Source organism: Kogia breviceps, chromosome 11 (assembly GCF_026419965.1).
Source record: "Kogia breviceps isolate mKogBre1 chromosome 11, mKogBre1 haplotype 1, whole genome shotgun sequence".
Lineage (NCBI taxonomy): Eukaryota > Metazoa > Chordata > Mammalia > Artiodactyla > Physeteridae > Kogia > Kogia breviceps.
In genome coordinates this window covers 30,144,553-30,166,647 of record NC_081320.1, presented here as the reverse complement: position 1 = coordinate 30,166,647, position 22,095 = coordinate 30,144,553, and positions in this window count along the sequence as shown.

The following is a 22,095-nucleotide window of genomic DNA, read 5'->3' as shown; positions in this document are numbered from 1 at the left end:
CATGAGCTGTGATGAGTGTGGTTAGCTGCTCCCCAAATCACTCTGTTCCCACCCTTTTCCTGTGATCAGGTCTTTCCCGAAACATGACTCACAATCAATCCAGTCACAGAACCTAAGCGGCACCTAGCAGAAAACTTCCAACCCTGGCTTCTCAGGAGCTCTGCGGTCTACCTGCCAGGTAAACTTAACTCACCTGGCACAAGGTGACCATCCCTGGTTTCACATCAACATGATTACAGGCACAAACCTCCTTGTTTTTCCATTTTGTCTTTCAGTTACTTGTTGAAACAACTGCACAAATATGCCTAGGATATAAATTCAGGCATCTTCTGGTCCCAGTGCCTACTAATAAATAATTTTTTGCCACTTGAATGATAAAGATAAAACATTTTATCATTCTGCTACCCTTACTGTTTGTCATTTTTGTTGATATTTCTATTGAATGCATCTTGCAATATTTTAGCAATGGAACATTTATTTACGTTGTTCCAGACCCAGGCTTTAGTGGTAAAGCTTTCGTTGTTATATTTCTATTGGGTTTCCTATAAAAATTATTATCCTACTTAACTGGATTAAGTCAATTCTATAAGCATTTATCTTAGGATATTGCTGAAATTAATACCTAGAGGGCAGGTGTACAAGGTGATTGGACTTCAGAACCTCTATTAGCACAATTAAGTATAAATATTACCTATATGTAAACCAAGGTACATGCCGAGTGAGACTCTCTGGCTCTTTTTCACTGTCTGCCCCTCAAGTCTGTGAGAAACGGAATATTTCTTGCCATCTCAGTAAACAAAGGACGTCACAGTCATCAGCACTTGCAGCCCTCTAATGGGAGCTGGCGGGCCCTGAGGAACTCACGATATGCAAATACAGAATACTGGCCCCAGAGAGCTGAGGTGCATATCAAAGGAAGGATTTCAGTGAGCCCAGACTCTGGCATCTTCCCATACAAAGAAAAGCACTGCATTCCTCACCTTGGGAGAGCTGGTTTTCCTTAGTTAACAATCACCTTTGGATGTTCCCCATTACCAATGCCAGTCCCTTGCCCTGTCCCCTCCCCATGGTACTTTAGCTCAGGGAGGAAGGAGCGCAGAGGGGCTCTGCTGGCCTGCAAGCCTCGGGAGAAGTTTTCGGCCGCAGCCGGAACCTGCACCTCCCTTGCCCAGTTTCCTCTCAGGACGCTCAGGCCGAGCCCCTCCCCACGCCACCAAGGCCCTGCGAGCCAGGCCGAGGGCAGGGGCGAGAGGAGGGACCAACGTTTCCCGCGACCAGACGCTGGGGGCAGCTCTTTCTGCACAGCAGCGGCGGGTGGCAGCGAAACCCTGCCCCACAGAAACTGGTCTTGTGAGGCAGCCCGGGCAGGGGACCAGGGCGAGAGTTCGCGCCCACTTGCCCGGCCTGGCGTCCCCACGACAGTCATGACTTCATCCGCCAGGGCCCCTTCAGAGCCGGCAGCCTCAGTGAGGTCGCACTCCCTGCGGGCTCCGGGGCAGTTACCTGACACCAGAGGGAAGAGACCCCGAGCAGGGAGTTCCAGCTCTGCGGAAACGCGGGCTCCGTTCTGGGCGTAGGGTTGGGGTCCCTCTGACCTGAGGCCTTCCGGGAGGGAGAGGGGCGCTCCGGGCAGGAGCAACCAGGACTGCAGGGCACCATCGAGGGTCCTGGAGGGGCGGCCTGGCCTGGGGTCCCGCCCAATGTGGCAGAAATTTTGCTCATGGCAATTTTGACTGGTGTGGGCTGGTAGGTTTTTGTAATTTGGATTTGCATGTTTTTAATAATTCCTAATGTTCAGCATTTTCCATACCTTTATCTTTTTTATTCAACATAAAAGGAAAAAAGTGGGAGTACAATATACCTCTTGAAATGGTCTTCTCGGAAGCTTGTCCTCTTTGGAATTTCTTGGTCGATTTTCGACCCCAGGATTTTTTTTTGAGGGGAGGTGTCATTTACAGGCCTGCAATGATTATGAATATTTAGGGACCATTAGCACTGGGTTTAAAGCTGCTGTTGTGGGAAACGGCCACAAGGTGGCAGCATTTCTCCATTCCTAAATGTGGTTACTAGGGCAGCAGAGTCTCTCTGGAAGTCATGTTCCTAGGTTGTAAATTAGAATGGAATGTGCCAGGAAAAAGAAACCCATGAGTTTATGTCTCATTCCTTCTTGTTCGTTGTTTTAATTATTTTTAATCGGGGTAATGATTAGAATATGGTTTGTCCTAGGTGTACACAGTCTGGTTCATTTGTACATTATATATGTCTATTCATGTACAGAACCTCCTCCCATGTAAATTATTAGAGAGTGTTCCGTAGGCCTCCCTTGCTATATGGTCGTCCTTTTTGTTATATGTATTCAATAGGTATTTGTATACGTATGGTAACCCTAATCTTAATTTATCCATTCCCCCCACCTTTCCTTTTAGATGAGCATAGTTTGTTTTCTAAGTTGGTGCGTGTCTTTCTCTGTGGAAGTGTGATCATTTGTGTCAGTTGTTAGATAACACCTATAAGTGATATCATAGGATATATGTCTTTTGCTTTCCGACTTCCCTCATATTCTGGGAGTATCTCTAGGCTCATCTATGATGCCACAAAGAACAGTGTGTCATTGTTTTCCATGTCTAATATTCCACTGATTACATGGACCACATTTTCTTTATCCTTTCACCTGTCGATGCACATTTTGGTGGATTCCATGGCTTGGCTATTGTGAATATGGCTGAAGTGCCACTGTCGCAGCCTGTGTCTTCTCGATTCTGGTCTTCTCAGGTGAGAGGCCCAACGGTGGGCCTGCTGGACCAAACGGTAGCTCAATTTTGACTTTTACATGCAGCTCCTTTCTGTTCTCACTATTGGCTCTTACCACTTTACATCTCACCAGAAGCTAGAGGGTATACAGTTCTCTAAAACCGCTTCAGCACTTATTGTTCGTAGACTTTTAGCTGATGGTCAGTGGACTGGTGTGAGTTGAAACCATTTTGTATATTAGATTTGCAGGAGTCTAATAATTCCTAACGTTGAGACTTTATCCATTTTCCTTTTGTTAAGAAAAGAGTGGATAAAATTTACCTCTTCATACTATCTTCTTGAAAACAATTGCCTGTTTTGAATTACTTGTCCATTCCCTAGCTCAGGATATTTGTGGAGGGCAGGTATCCTTTACAGCCCTGAGTCGTTGTGAATGTTAAGTGACCATCAGCTGTGGGCTTAGAGCCCCGCTTGCTTGAAACGACCACAAGGCGGCAGCATTTCTACATTTCCGACTCTGGGTTTTGGGGCAACAAAGCCTCCCTGGAAATCATGTAAGTAGGCTGAAAATTAGAGTGGAATGCGCCAGGGCAAATCCCCAAGAGCTTATGTGTCCTTACTTCCTGTTTGTTTTTTAAATTTAACTTTTATTTATTATCAGAGCCAATTTGATACAAATGTTGTGCTTGTTCTAGGTGTACAGAACCGGGTATAATACGTCTATGGATCCATCTATTCTTCTTTGGATCCTTTCCCATGTAGGTTATTACAGAGTGGTGAATAGACCTCACTTGGTATTCCATAGGTATTTTGTGATTATATATTTCATATGTATTAGTACATGTCTCTTAACCCCCATATCCTAATTCATAAATTCCTTACACCTTTCCATTTCATTAAACATAATTTTGTTTTCTTAATGCATGCGTGTCCTTCTCTTGCAAATAAGTTCATGGGTATCAATTTTTAATTAACACCTAGAAGTGATGTCACAGGATATCTGTCTTTCAGTTTCTTTCTTCATGTTGGGTGATTATTTCTAGGTCCTTATATGGTGATGCAAATGGCACTATTTCATTGTATTCCATGGCTAATATTCCATTGTTTACATGGACCACTTCCCCTTTGTGCATTTTTCTGTTTCTTCCAAGTCTTGGCTATGTTAAATGTTCCTGCAGTGCAGGATTGCCAGCCTGTGCCTTTTCTATTCTGCTCTGCTCAGGTGATAGGCACATCAAAGGACCTCCCAGATCACGTGGTAGCTCAATTTTTACATTTAATGCACCTCCATTATGTTCTCACTACTGGCTGTTACCAGTTTATATCTTCCAGCAGCTATAGGGTACACATTTCTCTGAAACCCCTTCAGCATTTATTTCTTGTAGACTTTTTGCAGAACATCGTTCTGATGGCTGTGAGGTGAGCATTTCTGTAGATTGGATTTGCATGGCTTTATTAATTGCTGTTGTTGAGTGTTTTTCAATTCCCTTTTCTTTTAAAGAAAAAAGAATGAAAAGACAAAACGTGCATAAAGTATGCCTGTTGAAACAGTCTTCGTGATATGTTGATGTCTTTTGAATTTTCTGGTCGATTTACGACCCCAGGATTTTTTTTTTTTTTTTAGGCAGGAGTCGTTTACAGGCCTGCAATTATTTTGAATATTAAGTGACATTTAGTGCTGTCGTGTGATATGGCCGCAAGGCTGCAGCACTTCTCCCTACCAAATGTGGTTACTAGGGCAACAGAACCTTAATGGAAGTCCTGTTATCGGTTGTAAATTAGAATGGATTCTGCCAGAAAAAAAGCCCCTTAAATTTATGTCTCATTACTTCTTGTTCGTTTTTTAATTTAATTTTTATTTTTTATCACAGCAAATTTGATTGCAATGTTTTGTTTATTCTAGGTGTGCAAGATGTGGTTTTTTCACACATATACATATGTCTATTCTTCTTCGGATCCTTTTTCTATGAGGTTATGACACAATGTTGAGTAGGCTTCTCGGTATTCCGTAGGTCTTTAGTGAATATATATTTCACATGTATTTCTCTCTATATTTTAACCCCAATATCCTAATGTATCCAATCCTCACACCTTTCAATTTGGTGAACCATAAGTTTGTTTAATAAATCTGTGATTGCATTTCTCTGTGGAAATATCTTCATTGGTATCAACTTTTAGCTAACACCTATAAGTGATATTATAGGATATGTGTTTTTTGCTTTCTGACTTAGTACAATTTGCCTGATTAACTCTAGAATCATCTATGTTGCTGCAAATGGCATTGTTTATTTTTTTCCCCAGCTAATATTCCATCTCTACATGTAGCACTTCCTCTTTGTCCACCCATCTGTTGGTGGACTTTTTGGTTACTTCTATATCTTGGTTATTGTAATACTGTGCAATGCAGATTTGCCTGCCTGTGTCTTTCCAATTGTGTCTTCTTAGGTTATACGCCCAGGAATGGGCCTTCTGGATCATATCATAGCTCAATGTTTACCTTTTAAAGGCACATCCATTCTGTTCTCATTAGTGGCTCTTTCCAGGTTATGTCCCACTTAAAGTTGAGGATGTGCCTTTCTCCACAACAGCTTCAGCATGTATTGTTTGTAGTTTTCTTGCTGATGGTTATTCTGAGTGGTGTGAGCTGATACCTGTTTGTGGTTGGATTTGCATGTGAATCATAATCCATTGAAATGGAGCTTTAAGGCATGTCCTTCTGTTTTTCAAACTGTTATTACAGCTTACTTCTTCAATTATTTTTCTTGAAGTATGTGTCACATTTTGAAATTTTTTGGCCATTACCTCCCTCAAGACATTTTGAGGGAAGGTTTCATTTACAGCCCTATTAGCACAGGCTTCACAGCTGCTGTTGCAGGTAAGGGCCAGAGGGCAGCAGCCTTTCTATGTTCCCCATGCTGGTATTAGGGAAACAGACCTTCCGTCCAGTGGTGTTTCTCGGTTATAAATTAGAGTGCAATAAGCCTGGATAATCCCACAAAAGCTGATGTCTCCTTACTTTTGTTTGTTTGTTAAATTTAATTTTTATTTTTTAGTGGAATAATATTCCATTGTGTACATGGACCACTTCTTCTTTGTGCATTCCTCTGTTGATGGACGTTTTTGTTGCTTCCAAGTGTTGGCTATGGTAAATATTGCTGGAGTGCAGGATTGCCAGCCTGTGACTTTTTGATTCTCATTTTCTCAGGTGATAGGCCCAGCAGTGGGTATTCTTCATTAACTGGTAGCTCAATGTTTACCTTTTCAAAGCACCTCCGTTGTGTTTTCATTAGTGGCTCTTACCACGTCCTGTCCCCGTTAGAACAGAGTTTACGCATTTCTCCCCAATCCCTTCAGCATTTATTGTTTTCAGCATTTTTGCGGATGGCCATTCTGACGGGTGTGAGCTGATAGGGTTTTGTAATTTGGGTTTGCATGTCTTTAAAAATTCCTAACATTCAACATTTTTCCACGCCTCTTTCTTTCTCTAAAAAAAAGAAAAAAGTGTGAGTACAATATACCTCTTGAAATCGTCTTCTTGGAATGTTAACCTATTTTGAAGTTTTTGGTCGATTTTCGACCCCAGGATTTTTTTGGAGGGCAGGTGTCATTTACAGAGCTGCAAGTTTGGTGAATACTTAGTGACCTTTAGCAATGGCTTTAAAGCTGCTGTTGTGTGAAATGGCCACAAGGAGGCAGCATTTTTCCATTCCCCCATCTGGGTTCTAGGGCCGCAGAGACTTTCTGGACATCGTGTTCCTAATTTGTAAATTAGAATGGAATGTGCTAGGAGAAACGTCCATAAGTTTATATCTCATTACTACTTGTTAGTTGTTTTATTTTTTTAATCAGGGTAATGATTAGAATATTGTTAGTCCTAGGTGTACACAATCTGGTTCATTTGTACATTATATATGTCTATTCATGTACAGAGCCTCTTCCCATGTAAAATATTACAGAGTGTTCCATAGACCTCCCTTGCTATATGGTCGGTCTTTCTGATATATGTATATAATATGTCGTTGTATACATATAGTAACACTCACGAATCTTAATTTATCCATTACCCTCACCTTTCCTTTTAGATGAGCATAGTTTGCTTTCTAAGTCTGTGAGTGTCTTTCTCTGTGGAAATATGTTCATTTGTGTCAGTTAGTAGATAACGCCTATAAGTGATATCATAGTATATAGATCTTTTGCTTTCCGACTTACCTCATGTTTTGTGATTATCTTCAGGCTCACCTGTGGTGCCTCAAAGAGCAGTGTTTCATTGTTTTCCATGGCTAATATTCCATTGTGCTCATGGACCACTTCTTTATCCATTCACCTGTTGATGGCCATTTTGGTTGCTTCACTGTCTTGGCTATTGTGAATACATCTGCAGTGCAGTTTTGCAGCCTGTGTCTTCTCGATGCTTGTCTTCTCATGTGAGATTCTCAGTGGTGCACCTGCTGGATTGAATGGTACCTCCATTTTTACTTTTAAACGCAACTCCTTTCTCTTCTCATTATTGGCTATTACCACTTTACATCTCACCAGCAGCTAGAGGGTACAGAGTTCTCTAAAACCCCTTCAGCATTTATTATTTGTAGCCTTTTTGCTGATGGTCAGTCTACTGATATGAGTTGAAACCTTTTTGTATATTAGATTGCATGAGTCTAATAATTCCTGAGGTTGAGATTTTATCCGTTTTCCTTGATTTTAACAGAGAGTAAGTCAAACTTACCTCTTCATTCTATCTTCTTGAAAAATTTGCCTGTTTCGAATTTTTTTGTCCATTCCCTACCTCAACACAATTTTTTCGTGCAGGTGTCCTTTACAGCCCTGAGTCGTTGTGAATGTTAAGTGACCATTAGCTGTGGGCTTAACGCCGCTCTTGCGGGAAACGGCCACAAGGCTGCAGCATTTCTACATTTCCAACTCTGGGTTCTTGGGCAACACAGCTTTCCTGGAAATCATCTTAGTCGGCTACAAATTAGAGTGGAATGTGCCAGAGCAAACCCCAAAGTGCTTATATTTCCTACTTCTTGTTTGTTTTTTAAATTTAATTTCTATTACTTATCAGAGTAAATGTGATAAAAGATGTTGTTTCTCCTACGTGTACAGAATCTGGTGCATCATATCAATGTATCTGTCTATTCATCTTTGGATCATTTCCTATGTAGGTTATTATAGAGAGTTGAGTAGATGTCTCTTGGTATTCCATAGGTATTTTGTGATTATATATTTCATATATATTAGTACATGTCTGTAAAGCACCATATCCTAATTCATCCATTCCTTACACCTTTCCATTTGGTTAAACATAATTTTGTTTTCTTAATCCATGCATGTCCCTCTCTTGGAAATAAGCTCTTGGGTATCAATTTTTAGGTAACACCTAGAAGTGATGTCATAGGATATCTGTCTTTTGGTATCTTTCTTACTTCACGTTGGGTGATGATCTTTAGGTCCTTCTATGGTGGTGCAAACAGCACTTTTTCTTTTTCATGGCTAATATGCCATTGCATACGTGGACCTCTTCTTCTTTGTGCATTGTTCTGTTGATTTACATTTCGCTTTCTTCCACATCTTGGCAATGGTAAATGTTCCTGCAGTGCAGGATTGCCAGCCTATGTCTTTTTCATTCTGCTCTGCTCAGGTGATAGGCCCATCAAAGGGCATACAAGATCACATAGAACTTCATGTTTTACATTTAAACAAACATCCATTCTGTTCTCACTACTGGCTTTACGTCCCCCCAGCAGCTAAAGGGTACACAGTTCTCTGAAACCTCTCCAGCATTTATTGTTTCTAAATTTTTTCTGATGATCATTCTGACAGCTGTGAGGTGAACATTTCTGTAGATTGGATTTTCATGGCTTTACTAATTCCTGATGTTGAACTTTTTTCATGCTTCTTTTTTTACACAACAACAAAAAGACAAAGTGTACATAAAATATGCCTGTTGAAATTGTCTTCCTGAAATGTTGATGTCTTTTGAATTTTCTGGTCTATATACGATGCCAGGATTGTTTTTTGACGTCAGGTGTTATTTACAGGCTTGCAATTATTTTGAATATTACTTGACTATTTAGCACTGGGCTTAAAGCTGCTGTTGTGGGAAACTGCCACAAGGCGGCAGCATTTCTCCATTCTCAAATCTGGTTGCTAGGGCAGCAGAGCGTTTCTGGAAGTCTTGTTCCCAGGTTGTAAATTAGAATGGAATGTGCCAGGAGAAAAACCCCATGAGTTTATGTCTCATTCCTTCTTGTTCGTTGTTTTAATTTAATTTCTATTTTTCATCACAGCAAATTTTATTACAATGTTTCGTTTGTTCTAGGTGTGCAAGATGTGGTTGTTTTACACATATACATGTGTCTATTTTTCTTCGGATCCTTTTCCCATGTAGGTTATGACACAATGTTGAGTAGTCTTCTCTTGGTATGCCGTAGGACTTTGGTGATTATATATTTCACATTTGTTTGTATATCTCTGTTAACCCCAATATTGTAATGTATCTAATCCTCACAGCTTTCCATTTGGTGAACCATAAGCTTGTTTAATGAATCTGTGATTGCCTTTCTCTGTGGAAATATCTTCATTTGTATCAATTTTAGCTAACACCTATAAGTGATATGATAGGATATGTGTCTTTCGCTTTCTCACCTACTACAAGTTGCGTGATTACCTCTAGACTCATCTATGGTGCTGCAAATGGCATTGTTTCACTTTTCTCATAACTAATATTCCATCTGTAAATGTACCAGTTCTTCTTTGTCCACCCATCTGTTGATGGACTTTTTTGTTGCTTCCATATCTTGGCTATTGTAATATTGTACAATGCAGATTTCCCTGCCTGGATCTTTCCAATTCTCTCTTCTTAGGTTATAGGTCCAGGACTGGGCCTCTGGGTCATATTGTAGCTCAATGTTTACCATTTAAAGGCATCTCCATTCTGTTCCCATTACTGGCTCTTACCAGGTTATGTCCCACTTCAAATTGAGGGTATGCATTTCTCCACAACTCCTTCAGCATTGATCATTTGTAGTTTTTTTTTTGCTGATGGTTATTCTGACTGATGTGAGCTGATACCTCTTTGTGGTTGGATTTGCATGTGTCTCATAATCCCTTGAAATTGAGCTTTCAGGAATGTCTCTTTATTTTTCAAACTCTGAATACAGCTTACCTCTTCAAATTGTTTTCTTGAAGCATGTGCCATATTTTGAAAGTTTTTGGCCATTACCTCCCTCAAGACATTTTGAGGGCAGGTTTCATTTACAGCATTGCAGTAGTTGTGCATATAAAGTCACCTTTAGCACAGGTTTTAAAGCTGCTCTTGCCGTTAACGGCCAGAGGGTGGCAGCATTTCTACGTTCCCCACTCTGGTAACTAGGGAAACATACCTTCCTCCCAGTGGTGTTACTGGGTCATAACTTAGAGTGGAATGTGCCTGGATAAATACTCAAAAGCTTATGTCTCCTTACGTATGTTTGTTTTTGAAATTTAATTTTTATTTTTTATTGGAGTAATATTCCATTGTGTACATGGACCACATCTTCTTGTTCATTCCTCTGGTGATGCACATTTTCGTTGCTTCCAAATGTTGGCTATGGTGAATATTACTGGAGTGCAGCATGGCCAACCTGTGTCTTTTTGATCCTCATCTCCTCAGGTGATAGCCCCAGTAGTGGGCATGGGAAAATGCTCAACATCATGAATTAATAAAGACATGCAAATCCAATCTACAAAAACGTTCACCTCACAACAGTCAGAATGATCATCACCAAAAAATCTACAAACGATAAATGCTGAACGGGTATTAGAGAACTGTGTACCCTCTAGCTTCTGGTGGGAAGTAAACTGGTAACAGCCAGTAGTGAGAACATAAGGTAAAAATTGAGCTACCATACGATCTGGAAGGCCCACTGCTGGGACTGTCACCTGAGAAGACCAGAATCAAAAAGACAATGCCTGGAAATCCCGCACTGCAGCCATATTTACCATAGCCAAGAGCTGGAAACAACCAAAATGTCCATCAGCAGATGAATGCACAAAGGAGAAGTGTTCCTTGTACACAATGGAATATTAGCCATGGAAAAGAATGAAACAGTGCCGTTTGCAACACCATAGAAGGAGCTAGGGATAATCACACAACTTGAAGTAACAAGGAAACTGAAAGACATATCCTATGATATCACTTTTAGGTTTTACCTAAAAATTGATACACATGAACTTATTTCCAAGAGAAGGACCCTCAAGGATGAAAAAAACAAAATTATGTTTAACCAAATGAAAAGGTGTGAGGAATGTATAAATCAGGATATGCGGGTTGACAGACCTATAGTAATACATATGAAAAATATAAATCACCAAAACCTAGGGAATACCAACAGAGGTCTACTCAACACTCTGTAATAACCTATGTGGGAAAGGATCCAAAGATCAATAGATACATATATATAATGAACCAGATTTTGTACACCTAGAACAAACACAACATTTGTATCGAATCTGCTCTAATAAAAAATAAATTTAAGAAACAAACAAGAGGTAAGGAGATATAAGCTGTTGGGGGGTTGCCTTGGCACATTCCACTCTAATTTTCAGCCTACTAACATGATTTCCAGGAAGGCTCTGCTGCCCAAGTACCCAGAGTTGGAAATGTAGAAATGCTGCCGCCTTGTGGCCATTGAACGCAAGAGCAGCTTTAACCCCACAGCTAATGGTCACTTAATATTCACAAGGACTCAGGGCTGTAAAGGTCACCTGCCCTCAAAAAAAGTCCTGAGGTAGGGAATGGTCAAAAAACTCAACACACATCAAATTTTTCAAGAAAATCAGGGGTAAGATTTACTCATTTTTTAAAAGGGGGTAAGTTTCACTCACTCTTTTTTTTAAAAAAGGAAATTATTAGAAATCAGGAATTATTAGACTAATGCAAATCTAATCTACAAAAGGTTTCAACTCACACCACTTGAATGACCATCAGCAAAACGTCTACAAATAATAAATGCTGAAGGGGTTTTAGAGAACTGTGTGCCCTGTAGCAGCTGGTGAGATGTAAAGTGGTAAGAGACAATAATGAAAACAGACAGAAGCTGTGCTTAAAAGTAAAAATTGAGCTACCATTTGATCCAGAAGGGCAACAGCTGGGCCTATCATCTGAGAAGACCAGAATCGAGAAGGCACAGGCTGGCAAAGCTGCACTGCAGCAATATTCACAATAGGCAAGATAAGGAAGCAACCAAAATGTCCATCAACATGAATAGACAAAGAAGAAGGGGTCAGGGTACACAATGGGATTTTTGCCATGGAAAACAATGAAACACTGCTCTTGGCAGCACCGTAGATGAGCCTAGATGTAATCACAGAACATGAGGTAAGTCAGAAAGCTAAAGAAAAATATACTGTGATATCACTTATAGCTGTTATCTAACAACTGACACAAATGAACATATTTCCACAGAGAAAAACACTCACAGAGTTAGAAGACAAGCTATGCTTATGTAAAGGAAAACGTGGAAGCAATGGATAAATTAAGACTACAGTGAGCATACGTATACAAATACATATTAAATACATATATCAAAAAGACCGACCATATAGAAATGGAGGTGTATCGAACACTCTGTAATAATTTACATGGGAAGTTGATCTCTACATCAAGAGATATATATAATGTACAAATGAAACGGAATGTGTACACCTAGATAAAATATTCTAATCATTACCCCAATTTAAAAAATTAAATGAAAAAAACGAAGAAGGAATGAGACATAAACTTCAGGGGCTTTTTCCTGGCACATCCCATTGTAATTTACAACCCAGGAACAAGACTTCCAGAAAGGCTCTGCTGCCCTAGTAACAAGTTTTGTGAATGGAGAAATGCTGCTGCCTTGTGGCCGTTTCCCACAACAGCAGCTTTGAACCCAGTGCTAATGGTCACTAAAGATTCACAGTCATTGCAGGCAAGTAACTGACACCTGCTCTCAAAAAAAAATCCTGGGGTTGAAAATAGACCACAAAATTCAAAACAGGGCAACCTTCCAAGGAGACAATTTCAAGAGGTATATTGAGAAGATGGCGGAAGAGTAAGACGCGGGGATCACCTTCCTCCTCACAGATACATCAGAAATACATCTACACGTGGAACTTCTCCTATAGAACACCCACCGAATGCTGGCAGAAGACCTCAGACCTCCCAAAAGGCAAGAAACTCCCCACGTACCTGGGTAGGGCAAAAGAAAAAAGAAAAAACAGAGACAGAAGAATAGGGACGGGACCTGCACCAGTGGGAGGGAGCCGTGAAGGAGGAAAGGTTCCCACACACTAGAAGCCCCTTCGCAGGCGGAGACTGCGGGTGGCGGAGGGGGAAGCTTCAGAGCCCCAGAGGAGAGCGCAGCAACAGGGTGCGGAGGGCAAAGCGGAGAGATTCCGCAGAGGATCGGTGCCGACCAGCACTCGCCAGCCCGAGAGGCTTGTCTGCTCACCCGCCGCGGCGGGCGGGGCTGGGAACTGAGCCTCCGGTGGATCCCAGGGAAAGGTCTGGAGTTGGCAGACTGAAAACAGCCTGAAGGGGTTAGTGCACCACAGCTGGCAGGGAGGGAGTTCGGGAGAAGTCTGGAGCTGCCAAAGAGGCAAGAGACCTTCTCTTCCCTCTTTACCTCCTGCTGCGCGAGGAGAGGGGTTTAAGCGCTCCACTTAAAGGAGCTCCAGAAACGGGCGCGGAGCTGCCGAAGAGACAAGAGACTTTTTCTTGCCTCTTCGCTTCCTGGGGCGCAAGGAAAGGGAATTAAGGGCACCACATAAAGGAGCTCCAGAAACGGGCTCGAGCTGCGGCTGTCGGCACGGACAACAGAGACAGGTGTGGGACGCTAGGGTTGCTACTGCCGCCACCAAGAGGCCTGTGTGCGAGCACAGGTCACTCTCCACACCGCCCCTCCCGGGAGCCTGTGCAGCCCGCCACCGCCAGGGTCCCGGGATCCAGGGACTGCTTCCCCGGGAAAACGCGCGGTGCGCCTCGGGCCGGTGCAGCGTCACGCCGGCCTCTGCCGCCGCGGACTCGCCCCACATCCGTGCCCTGCCCCCCGCCTGAGTGAGCCAGAGACCACGAATCAGCTGCACCGTTAATGCTGCTCCTTTGACCCCGCCCTGTCTGAGCGAAGGGCAGACGCCCTCGGATGACCTGTGCACAGAGGCGGGGCCAGGTCCAGGGCTGAGCCCCAGGAGCTGTGGGAACAAAGAGAGGGGGAGGTCCCTCCCAGCAGCCTCAGAAACAGCGGGTTTAAAGCTCCACAGTCAGCTTGAAGTGCCCTGCATCTGTGGAAAACCTGAATAGACAGCGAAATATCCCAGGTTGAGGAGGTGGACTTTGGGAGCAAGATATACTATTATTTTCCCCTTTTTTCTTTTTGTGAGTGTGTATGTGGGTGCTGCTGTGTGAGATTTTGTCTGTGTAGCTTTGTTTTCAACATTTGTCCTGGGGTTAGACTGACCCTTTTTTGGGGGGGGGTCTTCTTTGTCTTTAATAGAAATTTTTCTTCTTAATAATTATTTTTTTATTTTAATAACTGTATTTTACCCTACTTTATTTTGTCTTCTCCCCTTTCTTTCTTCCTTTCTTCCCTCCTTTCTTTCCTATTTCCCTCCTTCCTTCCTTCCTCCCTTCCTTCCTTTATTCCCTCCTTCCTTCCTCCCCTCCTTTCTTCCTCCCTCCCTTCCTTTCTTCCTTCCTTCCCTCCCTTCCTCCTTCCTTCCTTCCTTTCTTGCCTTTCTATTTTTTTCTCCCTTTTGTTTTGAGCCGTGTGGATTAAAGGCTCTTGGCACTCCAGCCAGGTGTCAAGGCTGTGTCTCTGAGGTGGGAGAACTAACCTCAGGACACTGGTCCACAAGAGACCTCTCAGCTCCATGTAATATCAAACGGCGAAAATCTCCCAGAGATCTCCATCTCAACACCAAGACCCAGCTTCACTCAAGGACCAGCAACGAACAGTGCTGGACACCCTATACCCAACAAAGAGCGAGACATGTCTACAGCCCCATCCATTAGCAGAGAGGCTGCCTAGAATCATAGTAAGGCTACCGACATCCCCATACACGACACCAGATGTGGACCTGCCCGCCAGGGAGACGGGATCCAGCCTCATCCACCAGAACAGGGGCACTGGTCCCCCCAACCAGGAAACCTGCTCAACCCACTGAACCAAACTCAGCCACATATCAATAATTACCTTAAATGTAAATGGATTAAATGCTTCCACCAAAAGACACAGACTGGCTGAATGGATACAAAAACAGGACCCACCAAAAATAGATAGAACTACGAACCTGCAGCCTGCAAAAGGGAGACCACAAACATAGTAAGATAAGCAAAATGAGAAGACAGAAAAACACACAGCAGATGAAGGAGCAAGATAAAAACATACCAGACCTAACAAATGAAGAGGTAATAGCCAGTCTACCTGAAAGAGAATTCAGAATAATGATGGTGAAGAGGATTCAAAATCTTGCAAATAGAATGGACAACTTGCAAGAAACAGTTAACAAGGACCTAGAAGAAATAAAGAGGAAGCAAGTAACAATGAGCAACACAATAAATGAAATGAAAAATACTCTAGATGGGATCAGTAGCAGAATAACTGAGGCAGAAGGACGGATAAGTGACCTGGAAGATAAAATAGTGGAAATAACTACTGCAGAGCAGACGAAAGAAAAAAGAATGAAAAGAACTGTGGACATTCTCAGAGATCTCTGGGACAACATTAAATGCACCAACATTCAAATCATAGGGGTCCCAGAAGAAAAAGAGAAAAAGAAAGGGACTAAGAAAATAGTTGAAGAGATTATAGTTGAAAACTTCCCTAATATAGGAAAGGAAATAGTTAATCAATTCCAGGAAGCACAGAGAGTCCCATACAGGATAAACCCAAGGATAAACACGCCAAGACACATAATAATCAAACTGTCAAAAATTAAATACAAAGAAAACATATTAAAAGCAGCAAGGGAAAAACAACAAATAACACACAAGGGAATTCCCATAAGGCTAACATCTGATCTTTCAGCAGAAACTCTACAAGCCAGAAGGGAGTGGCAGGACATATTTAAAGTGATGAAGGAAAAAAAACCTACAACCAAGATTACTCTACCTAGCAAGGTTCTCATTCAGATTTGATGGAAAATTAAAACCTTTACAGACAAGCAAAAGCTGAGAGAGTTCAGCACCACCAAACCAGCTTTACAACAAATGCTAAAGGAACTTCTCTAAGCAAGAAACATAAGAGAAGGAAAAGACCTACAAGAACAACCCAAAATAATTAAGTAAATGGTAATAGGAACACACATATCAATAATTACCTTAAATGTAAATGGATTAAATGTTCCCACCAAAGACACAGACTGGCTGAATGGATACAAAAACAGGACCCATATATATGCTGTCTACAAGAGACCCACTTCATACCTAGGGACACTTACAGGCTGAAAGTGAGGGGATGGAAAAAATATTCCATGCAAATAGAAATCAGAAGAAAGCTGGAGTAGCAATTCTCATATCAGACAAAATAGACTTTAAAATAAAAACTATTACAAGAGACAAAGAAGGACACTACATAATGATCAAGGGATCGATCCATGAAGAAGATATAACAATTGTAAATATTTATGCACCCAACATAGGCGCACCTCAATACACAAGGCAAATACTAACAGCCATAAAAGGGGAAATCAACAGTAACACAATCATAGTAGGGGACTTTAACACCCCACTGTCACCAATGGACAGATCATCCAAAATGAAAATAAATAAGGAAACACAAGCTTTAAATGATACATTATACAAGATGGATTTACTTGATATTTATAGGACATTCCATCCAAAAACAACAGAATACACATTTTTCTCAATTGCCCATGGAACATTCTCCAGGATAGATCATATATTGGGTCACAAATCTAGCCTTGGCAAATTTAAGAAATTGAAATCGTATCAAGTATCTTTTCTGACCACAACGCTATGAGACTAGATATCAATTACAGGAAAAGATCTGTAAAAAATACAAACACATGGAGGCTAAACAATACACTACTTAATAACGAAATGATCACTGAAGAAATCAAAGAGGAAATCAAAAAGTACTTAGAAACAAATGACAATGGAGACACGACGACCCAAAACCTATGGGATACAGCAAAAGCAGTTCTAAGAGGGAAGTTTATAGCAATACAATCATACCTTAAGGAACAGGAAGCATCTCGAATAAACAACTTAACTTTGCACCTAAAGCAATTAGAGAAGGAAGAACAAAAAAACCCCAAATTTAGCAGAAGGAAAGAAATCATAAAGATCAGATCAGAAATTAATGAAAAAGAAATGAAGGAAACAATAGCAAAGATCAATAAAACTAAAGGCTGGTTCTTTGAGAAGATAAATAATATTGATAAACCATTAGCCAGACTCATCAAGAAAAAAAGGGAGAAGACTCAAATCAATAGAATTTGAAATGCAAAAGGAGATGTAACAACTGACTCTGCAGAAATACAAAAGATTATTAGAGATTACTACAAGCAACTGTATGCCAATAAAATGGACAACCTGGAAGAAATGGACAAATTCTTAGAAATGCACAACCTGCCGAGACTGAACCAGGAAGAAAGAGAAAATATGAACAGACCAATCACAAGCACTGAAATTGAAACTGTGATTCGAAATCTTCCAACAAACAGAAGCCCAGGACCAGATGGCTTCACAGGCGAATTCTATCAAACATTTAGAGAAGAGCTAACACCTATCCTTCTCAAACTCTTCCAAAAGATAGCAGAGGGAGGAACACTCCCAAACTCATTCTATGAGGCCTCCATCACCCTGATACCAAAACCAGACAAAGACGTCACAAAGAAAGAAAACTATAGGCCAATATCACTGATGAACATAGATGCAAAAATCCTCAACAAAATACTAGCAAACAGAATCCAACAGCACATTAAAAGGATCATACACCATGATCAAGTGGGGTTTGTTCCAGGAATGCAAGGAGTCTTCAATATATGCAAATCAATCAACGTGATACACCATATCAACAAACTGAAGGAGAAAAACCATATGATCATCTCAATAGATGCAGAAAAAGCTTTTGACAAAATTCAACACTCATTTATGATAAAAACCCTGCAGAAAATAGGCATACAGGCAACTTTCCTCAACATAATAAAGGCCATATATGACAAACCCACAGCCAGCATTGTTCTCAATGGTGAAAAACTGAAACCATTTCCACTAAGATCAGGAACAAGACAAGGTTGCCCTCTCTCACCACTCTTATTCAACATAGTTTTGGAAGTTCTAGCCACAGCAATCAGAGAAAATAAAGAAATACAAGGAATCCAAATAGGAAAAGAAGAAGTAAAGCTGTCACTGTTTGCAGATGACATGATACTATACATAGAGAATACTAAGGATGCTACCAGAAAACTACTAGAACTAATCAATGAATTTGGTAAAGTAGCAGGATACAAAATTAATGCACAGAAATCTCTGGCATTCTTATACACTAATGATGAAAAATCTGAGAGTGAAATTAAGAAAACACTCCCATTTACCATTGCAACAAAAAGAATAAAATATCTAGGAATAAACCTACCTAAGGAGACAAAAGACTTGTATGCAGAAAACTATAAGACACTGATGAAAGAAATTAAAGATGATACAAATAGGTGGAGAAATATACCATGTTCTTGGATTGGAAGAATCAACATTGTGAAAATGACTCTACTACCCAAAGCAATCTACAGATTCAATGCTATCCCTATCAAATTACCACTGGCATTTTTTACAGAACTAGAACAAAACATTTCACAATTTGCATGGAAACACAAAAGACCCGGAATAGCCAAAGCAATCTTGAGAACGAAAAATGGAGCTGGAGGAATTAGGCTCCCTGACTTCAGACTCTACTACAAGCCTACAGTAATCAAGACAGTATGGTACTGGCACAAAAACAGAAATATAGATCAATGGAACAGGATAAAAAGCCCAGAGATAACCCACACACATATGGTCACCTTATCTTTGATAAAGGAGGGAAGGATATACACTGGAGAAAAGACAGCCTCTTCAATAAGTGGTGCTGGGAAAACTGGACAGCTACATGTAAAAGTATGAAATTAGAACACTCCCTAACACCACACACAAAAATAAACTCAAAATGGGTTAAAGACCTAAATGTAAGGCCAGACACTATCAAACTCTTAGAGGAAAACATAGGCAGAACACTCTATGACAAAAATCACAGCAAGTTCCTTTTTGACCCATCTCCTAGAGAAATGGAAATCAAAACAAAAATAAACAAATGGGACCTAATAAAACTTAAAAGCTTTTGCACAGCAAAAGATACCATAAACAAGACCAAAAGACAACCCTCAGAATGGGAGAAAATATTTGCAAATGAAGCAACTGACAAAGGATTAATATCCAAAATTTATAAGCAACTCATGCAGCTCAATAACAAAAAAAACAAACAACCCAATCCAAAAATGGGCAGAAGAACTAAATAGACATTTCTCCAAAGAAGATATAGAGATTGCCAACAAACACATGAAAGAATGCTCAACATCATTAATCATTAGAGAAATGCAAATCAAAACTACAATGAGATATCATCTCACACCGATCAGATTGGCCATCATCAAAAACTCTAGAAACAATAAATGCTGGAGAGGGTGTGGAGAAAAGGGAACCCTCTTGCACTGTTGGTGGGAATGTAAAATGATACAGCCACTATGGAGAACAGTATGGAGGTTCCTTAAAAAACTACAAATAGAACTACCATATGACCCAGCAATCCCACTACTGGGCATATACCCTGAGAAAACCATAATTCAAAAAGGGTCATGTACCAAAATGTTTATTGCAGCTATATTTACGATAGCCAGTACATGGAAGCAACCTAACTGTCCATCAACAGATGAATGGATAAGGAAGATGTGGTACATATATATACAATGGAATATTACTCAGCCATAAAAAGAAATGAAACTGAGTTATTTGTAATGAGGTGGATAGACCTGGAATCTGTCATACAGAGTGAAGTAAGTCAGAAAGATAAAAACAAATACCGTATGCTAACACATATATATGGAATCTAAAAAAAAATGTCATGAAGGGATTAGTGGTAGGATGGGAATAAAACACAGACCTAGTAGAGCATGGACTTGAGGATATGGGGAGAGGGAAGGGTAAGCTGTGACGATGTGACAGAGTGGCAGGGACATATACACACTACCAAATGTAAATTAGATAGCTAGTGGGAAGCTGCAGCATAACACAGGGAGTTCACCTCTGTGCTTTGTGACCACCTAGAGGGGTGGGATAGGGAGGGTGGGAGGGAGGGTGACACAAGAGGGAAGAGTTATGGGAACATATGTTTATGTATAACTGACTCACTTTGTTGTAAAGGAGAAACTAACACTCTATTGTAAAACAGTTATACTCAAATAAAGATGTTAAAAAAGAGGTATATTGTATTCACACTTTTTTCCTTTTTTAAAGAAAAGAGAAAGGCATGGAAAAATGCTGAACATTAGGAATTTTAAAAGACATGCAAATCCAAATTACAAAAACCTATCAGCTCACACCAGTCAGAAAGGCCATAAGCAAAAATTCCGCAAACAATAAAGGTTGAAGGGGTTGTGGAGAAGCGAGGTGGTAAGAGCCACTAATGAAAACACAATGGAGGTGCTTTGAAAAGGTAAACATTGAGCTACCAGTTAATAAAGCATACCCACTGCTGCGCATATCACCTGAGAAAATGAGAATCAGAAAGTCACAGGCTAGCAATCTGGCACTCCAGCAATATTTACTATAGCCAACACTTGGAAGCAATGAAAATGTCCATCAACAGAGGAATGTACAAAGAAGAAGTGGTCCATGTACCAAATGGAATATTACTCCAATAAAAAACATAAATTAAATTTAAAAAACAAACAAATGTAAGGAGATATAATTTTTGGGGGGTTTATCAGGGCACATTCCAATCTAACTTATAACCGCGGCACACCACTGGCAGGAAGGTCTGTTTCCCTATGTACCAGGGTGGGGAAGGTAGAAATGCTGTCGCCCTCTGGCTGTTACCTGCAACAGCAGCTTTACAATCTGTGCTAATGGTCACTTCATATGCACAAGTACTACAGGGCTGTAAATGAAACCTGCCCTCAAAATGTCTTGACGCAGGTAAAGGCCAAACATTTTCAAAATGTGGCACATAATTCAAGAAAACAATTTGAAGAAGTAAGCTGTATTCAGAGTTTAAAAAATAAAAGGACATGCCTGAAAGCTCAGTTTCAAGGGCTTATGAGACACATGCAAATCCAATCACAAAATGGTATCAGTTCACACCACTCAGAATAACCATCAGCCAAAAAACTACAAACAATCAATGCTGATGGGGTTGTGGAGAAATCCATACCCTCAATTTGTTTGGTTTTTTTTTGTGTGTGTGGTACGCGGGCCTCGCACCGCTGTGGCCTCTCCCGTTGCAGAGCACAGGCTCCAGACGCGCAGGCTCAGTGGCCATGGCCTATGGGCCCAGCAGCTCCGCGGCATGTGGGATCCTCCCAGACCGGGGCTCGAACCCGTGTCCCCTGCATCGGCAGGCAGGTTCTCAACCACTGTGCCACAAGGGAAGCCCCCATACCCTCAATTTGAAGTGGGACATAACCTGGTAAGAGCCACTAATGGGAACACAATGGAGGTGACTGTTAAAGGTAAACATTGAGCTACTATATGATCCAGCAGCCCCATCTCTGGGCCTATAACCTAAGAAGACAGAATTGGAAAGACCCAGGCAGGCAAATCTGCATTGCAGCAGTATTATAATAGCCAGGACATGGAAGCAACCAAAACGTCCATCAACAGATGAGTGGACAAAGAAGAATTGGTACATGTACAGATGGAGTATTAGCCAAAGAAAAAAATGAAACAATGCCATTTGCAGCACCACAGATGAGTCCAGAAGTAATCACGCAAATAGTAGAAAGTGAGAAAGCAAAAGACACCTATCCTATGATATCACTTATAGGCGTTATCTAATAACTGACACAAATGTACATATTTCCACAAAGAAAGACACTCACAGACTTAGAAAACAACTATGCTTATCTAGACAGAAAGGTGTGGGGAATGTTTATTGCAGCTCTATTTACGATAACCAGGGCATGGAAGCAACCTAAGTGTCCATCAACAGATGAATTGATAAGGAAGATGTGGCACATATATACAATGGAATATTACTCAGCCATAAAAAGAAATGAAACTGAGTTATTTGTAATGAGGTGGATAGACCTGGAATCTGTCATACAGAGTGAAGTAAG